The sequence below is a fragment of the Leiobunum rupestre genome, chromosome 5 (assembly GCF_980474605.1).
Source record: "Leiobunum rupestre chromosome 5, qqLeiRupe1.1.hap1, whole genome shotgun sequence".
Taxonomy (NCBI): domain Eukaryota; kingdom Metazoa; phylum Arthropoda; class Arachnida; order Opiliones; family Sclerosomatidae; genus Leiobunum; species Leiobunum rupestre.
This window is the reverse complement of record NC_143388.1, coordinates 47,157,740-47,164,759: the sequence shown is the minus strand read 5'-3', so window position 1 is coordinate 47,164,759 and position 7,020 is coordinate 47,157,740.

The following is a 7,020-nucleotide window of genomic DNA, read 5'->3' as shown; positions in this document are numbered from 1 at the left end:
TTACAAGGCAAGTCATCTGAGAGAGATGACGACTAGAAATCTGAGGCTGGCAAAGCAGCGGCGTTGAATTTTCTTCTGCACGACGCAAGAGGAAATCGAGTTGCACGACTTGAAGTCTTTACGGTCACAAGAGCGAGAGTGGTACTCAATAGAATGAAAGCCGTGTTTGGTCCCTGCAGATCGAGCATAAATAGCCCCCATCGTTATCTTCCATTGAAAATCTGTAATTTATAGTGCTAGATTTATTTATTATATGTTATTTGGATAAAAGTTCAATTGTGACGAATCTATAAAACATTTTAGAGTGCGTTAATTTTGATTGTTATCAGTTGAGCTTCTCGCGGTTCACAAAGAACCCTTAATATTTTAAGAGTGGGTAACTCAGATTAACACTCTAATTGAGTTCAAATTTTAAATATATAAAATGAAGATTGTAATTAGTTGCAAGAAAGAGAAAAATCTCAGCTTCTTTCTTTTCACGCTAATTTTTTGCCGCTTCTCTCTTTTCACGCAAATAATATGGCGCTTCTCTCTTTTCATGCTCATTTAGTGGACCTGCTCTAGTGGAGCTTCACTCTTTTCACGCTCATTTTGTGGCGTTCCTCACTTTTCACACAAGTAAAGTGGCGCATCTCATCTAGTGGCGCTCCTCTCTTCCCACGCTCATTAAGTGGCACTCTTCTTTTTTCATGCTCATTAAGTGACCCTCTTCTCGTGGCGCTTCTCTCTTTTCACGCTCATTTAGTGGCCCTCCTCGCTTTTAACGCTCCTCTCTTTTCTTAAGTGGCCCTTCTCTAGAGGCGCTTCCTTCTTTTTACGCTCATTTAATAGCGCTCCTCTCTTTTCGCGCTCCTCTTTATTCACGCAAATAAAGCGGCGCTTCTCTCTTTTCACGCTCATTTTGCGGCGTTCCTCTCTTTCCACGCTCATTAAATGGCACTCCTCCCTTTTCACGCTCATTTTGTGGCCCTCCTCTAGTGGAACTCCTCTCTTTGCACGCTTTTCGTGGTCGTTAAGTGGCACTCCTCTTATTTTCACGCTCATTAATCGGCGCTCTTCTTGTGGCGCTTCTCTCTTTTCGCACTCATTTAGTGGCGCTTCTCTTTTTTCGCACTCATTTAGTGGCGCTTCTCTTTTTTCACGCTCAATAATTAATCTTATTTTGAGGAGACGAAATATTTGTTAATGAAATATTTGCATAATCGAACTATATACGCGTGAACTCTCAACGCCGAGCTATTGACAGGGAGTCCTCTTTAGGATTGAAAGTAACAACTAGCAAATAGCTTTAAGTTACTTAAAACCTCACAATGTTGGTGCATCACACAGGGCACTCAATTTCATATAATAAAAATATAATTTTCAAAGGTAAATTTCGTATAATTAAGTTTCTTCTGTTTACACTAAGAAATTTTCCAAAAATATCTTTGATTTGTATTAAAGCGAGATTGAATTTAAGCTTTCGAAGTCAAATTTGTATTTTTAGGTTACAGCAATATGGGATTAAACATCGCTATTTTGATATCTTCTGATTTAAATTTTATTTATTCGAATAATCTTATTATATCGAAACTTTTAATAAGCTTTGGTCCCATTCGACCGAAATCCCATTCGTTCGAAAACGATTTAACATTGAGTCCTAATCGATCGAAAATACCCCAATTGTGCGGTTTACAGCCCAATTTTGCACGTTTATATTATTTTTTATAGTACATCAAATTTCGTTTTTATGAGACGTTTTTTAAATAGGTTTACTTCTTATATAAATAAGTGTTGATAGTCTTATTGGAGCCAGCTAGCTAAAATGGAGAAAATAGCTCACAAAGGAGGGTTCGAATGAAGAAGTCGCGTTAGCCTTACTCGACGCAATTGCTACAAACTTAACCATTCACATTAAAAAATGAAATTGTTCGAATTATTGTATTCTTGATATAAATAAAAAGTTCAAAGCATAAATATATTTATAAAAGCGCGCCACCCTAGGGAAGTGAGAGACTAACCTAACCTAACTTAACCGTTAGTACACCTGTAGCAATTTCGTTTAGGTATAACGTTTTTTGCGTACCCTGCTATATCTCGGGGCAGAAGTAAAAAACAAAACAAAAGGTCCCAATAAACCGAATCCGCCTTTTGGGCTATATTTCGGAAACATATTGAAATCGGTCGAATGAATTTCGATCGAATGGGAATATACCTTTAATAATTTAAAGCCAATTCTTTGCATTGTTTTCTCAAAAGCCATCGTCTTTAAAAATAAATTTGTTCAATGTACTTTAGTTTTGAAGTGAATAGGCATTGTTTAAGGTATTAAAGCGGAACCTCACGGCACTAGGTAATAAGATGATAGATGTTTTAGCGTGAAAATTAGGATTGCATTTTTAAGATTTCGGTGATTGGTTGTTAATTTCTGAACCACCATTATGTATTTTCTTAGCACAGCCACCAGATGCACCGTGGCAATGACGTCCTACTACAGGTGTGAGTTCTTAACTAAATGTATCATATTTGTTGTTATTATCTGCATAGCGGTATGTCAGATTCATCATATTAAACCATAACAGGTATTGAGTGAACAACCAAAAATTTCTATAATGGTCATGTAGGTAAATTGTAAAAAGACATTTAGTATTAAAACTCTTTGGCTTCTACTTATTTAAAAATCACTGACCTTCATTGCCTTGAAGTCGCCGCGTACTAAAGCTTTTCTTTTAACATACAACTTAAAATTATAACGTCTCGGGCGAGTTCAAAGCTTTTTTGATCCTCAGAAGGAAACTGTAAGGCACAAAATAAAAGAACCTACTTTTTGTAAACTCGAGAGATTATGGTCCTTTGGTGAAAAATAAAAGTGACATTTGAACTTTCAATTGTTTTGTGTAACGAGCTGAAGTACCATCGCTCGCAGGCTGCTAGGAGTGACAACTGAATGACATTCCAGACATCAATTATTTTTTTAAGTAGAGATCTTGAAAAAAAAAACCGTTGAACCGCTCTTCTTAAGACCCTTTTAAATGGAAGTGAAGTGGAGACGGTAGCCGAAAGGTTGATGCATTTTGTAGATTGTTTCGAGGTGGTTTACAAAAATAAAACTTAAAACACTAATTGATTTGTGTTATATAACTAGGGCATCACAAAACCCCAACGGGTATTTTTGACAAAAACTTGAGCGGAGCGAGCTAGCGACAATATAAATAATTCAAATATTGATTTTTTATTTTATGACATACATATCATAGTAGTTTTAGCCTCCCCAGTTCTTTTTTTTTTTGGAAGCTAGTCCAGTCCTACTATTGACGTTCAAAAGTCGTTCTAAATTTGGAGGGCGAAAGGTAATTGCCCAATATATTATAAAATTTCCATCATAAAATTACGTTTGTCATTTTAAAATTTCCATAATAAAATTACGTTTGTCATTATAAAATTTACATCATAAAATTACGTTTGTCATAATAAAATTTCCGTCATAAAATTACGTCTGCCTTCCGTTTCTAATATATTCTTATACGTTCCCTTTGCAATTCTGGTGTGTGACCGCTTACAACCACCAAATCAACCCGCTTCCCTACTCCGTCGACGGCTTGCAAAACACCCGTCAAAAAGGCAGCCGTTTATTTTAGGCCGAAGCTATTTGGCCCTTTGGGCCGACATTTTCGGCCCCATTAGCACCCAGACTAAATGTGCCGACATTTTCATACATATGAAAGTACCCAGATCGAGCTGTCGCTGTTTCAAGGGTGATTCCGCCACCCCGTTGATTCTCTATGTGGTATGCACCCCTTACAAACCAAGGGAAAATTTGTACCCCGGGGTCCAAAGCTCTTACTTTCTACCTACTGAACACACTGAAAATTTAACATTCTAGATAATAAAGATTTTGAGCAAAATGCCTGGGGCGATCAAATTAAAACACCCTGTTATCGTTTATTGTTAATTTGATCAATAACTATACAGTTTTATTTAAAATAAGGACAGTACTTATTTATTAAGAAAATTACTTTTTATATATATTATATTAAATTAAGTTAATTACTAATTTATATATTAAGGAATATACTCGAGTTTATATTTTAAGGAAATGATCAATTTGTTTCTTAAGGAAATGACTAGTTTTTTTATTAAAGAAATTATTATTAATTAATCGAATTAATTATTTTTTGTTAGTATTTACTTTTACTAAGAATTTACAATTTTATATTTTTAAAAATAGCTTCTATAATTAATTCTGATATTAAATTTTCAATAATAATAATTAAAAATTAGGGAACATTTATATTTATATTTCTATTTATAATTATTAAAATAAATATAATGCACGTTTTGAAACTAGGAAAATACTACTTTATGCTTATTAATATCTTTAGTTAGAATTTTTGTAAGAACTTATTGCCGTAAATGAATATTCTAATGGTAGTAAAATAATTATTTTCTTATTATACGAATTAATAATGAAACTTCTTGCAGTAAACTTAGAATTTACAAAAGTTAAAATTAAAAAACAGTTATTGTATTTATTTCAAATCAATCCAATTGAAGTGAAATTTAAAATTTTTAATTTCATAAGTTTCTTTTTAAAATTTAACATTATAAATTAAAAAGATAAGATAATTATTGATTTAATAAAATCCTTTTAAGGACTCGACGAATATCACGCCAACCCAAAAAGTCACAGAGTAAGACAGTTTAGGGTTTAATTGTAAATCCTATATAAAATGTAACAGATTCTTGCACGAGCAGTTGAATCTTGTTAGGACTTGCCGAGATTACCTTTGAATAAACGCTGAAATTGCATGTTTAAGATATTTTGAAGAAATCTATTACCTTTTTTAGCTGTTTCAGCTTAATCAGTTTAAAATGTGATATAATAACGTAATTAATGACCAGAAATTATCAGCCGTGGTTTAATTCATACATTAAACCAAGTTAAAAGACTATTTTCTTTTAAAGGCAGGTTTGAAAGAAAAAACTGAAAATATTTTAAAATAACTATGTTTTTGTTTCAATAACGCACAGAATTGCTACTTTTCAAATTTCAATTTAATGGTTTGGCCAATAATGAGTGATTTTGTTACAAAACATACAAAAGCAAAAAATTTATAAAATGCAACCAGCTTTTTTAAATTCCGTTGGTTTTACACTTTTGCTTTTTCCAACCCTGATTGAGTTGTTAAAGAAAATTCTAGAAGCGTTGCGAAGCAGCAGTCACATGTTAGGAAAGGTTCACCTACCAGGCTTTTGACCACACTTATCTTATTATGGGTTATTTCAACAAAACCAGATTATTTATTTAGCGCCAGCTGTCTTAAGTGGCCGTTATCGAAATAAAAAACAAACTTACGTGGTTTTGTAGTTACCGAGGGGCTAGTGAGTCCCCGTAATCGGTGTACACGCCTGAACCTTTGAATAAACTTATGAGAGTACGCATACTCTTTAAAGTCTGCATCTTTAACAGTGTTGAGTACTCCTAATCGGTGTACAGTCTATCTGACAGTGGTTAACCCCTCGGTAGTTACCCTTCAATATATTGAAACGAATTTGGTTTTTAGAAAACTATTTTTATCTGAAAAGCATTCTGATTTTCTCCATTTCCTTTTCAGTCTGTTTTCGTCTTTAAATTAATTCCCTTTTCTACAATTATCTGATCTAACCCAACCCAGCCGAAACCACAACAAATTGTCATGAAACAATAACAAATAATCAACATTCTTCAGTACAGCACTGCAGCACACTTATTTGTTACTTCAGGTCATACATTGTAAGCATCGCCTATTACTCCGATAAGTGTCACTCTAATTTTTTACTTCAGGTCATACGTTGTAAGCATCGCGTATTACTCCGATAAGTTTCACACTTATTTGTTACCTCAGGTCATACGTTGTAAGCATCGCGTATTACTCCGATAAGTGTCACACTTATTTGTTACTTCAGGTCATACGTTGCAAGCATCGCGTATTACTCCGATAAGTGTCACACTTCTTTGTTATTTCAGGTCATATTAGAACGGCCTTGGAAAATGCCAGAGAGAAATTCACGGCCTCCGATAAGTACACACTTATTTGTTACTTCAGGTCATACGTTGTAAGCATTGCCTATTACTCCGATAAGTTTTCCACTTATTTATTACTTCAGGTCATACGATGCAAGCATTGCGTATTACTCCGATAAGTGTCACACTTATTTGTTGGACGTTGCACATCTAATCATAAGAATTAGAGAGTGGGTTGCTAGAGGTTTCTCCGTTGTTGATAGATCTTCCATTTTCGCAATATTTTCATAAGTGTCATTTAATGTGGTATATCGGATTATGTCTCCATTTCCTTTTTTTATACCTTAAATCTTGTTTGATCTTAATTTCGTCCAGCAACAAACAAAAAATTGTTTGTGTAAAGGCAATGAGTTCATATTTAAATCAGACACAAGATTTTCAAAAAATTTATCGTGAAAGCCTGGCGTGACCCTAAATTCCGCACTACGTCGAAGCAATGTACTTGGTAATGGGCCAATTGCGCAGTTCCCATTAGCGCAGTTCCCATTTCCGCAAATGCAATTTCGCGGTTTTCCATTTGCGCAGTTTTCATTTGCGCAGTATCCCATTTCCGCAGTTTTCCATTAGCGCGTTTTTCATTTGCGCTTTTTCCGTAAGCGCAGTTTTCCACTTGCGCAGATATTTTCCATTTGCGCGCTTTATAATTTGCGCAGTTTTTCATTTGCGCAGGTTTTCCATTTGTGCGGTTTCCCAATGGGGCTGTTTTCCATTTGCGCAGGTTTTTCTATTTCGCAGCTTCTCACGACCTGAATATTCTATATTAAGCAATTTTCCTTGAAATAAGATTTTTCAGGTAGTTTATTTTTAACGTAACCTTGTTTACCATCCAACTGTGCTGCTGGTGTATTTTTAATTACCAGTCGCGCTGTCCATATCAATAATTTAAAGTTGTTTGAAGTTGACCTATCGGTTGTTGAATTATTTTGTTCGGAATAAGTCTTCGGTCGACAAGCGAATCGTAGCTTCTCAGCCGTCAG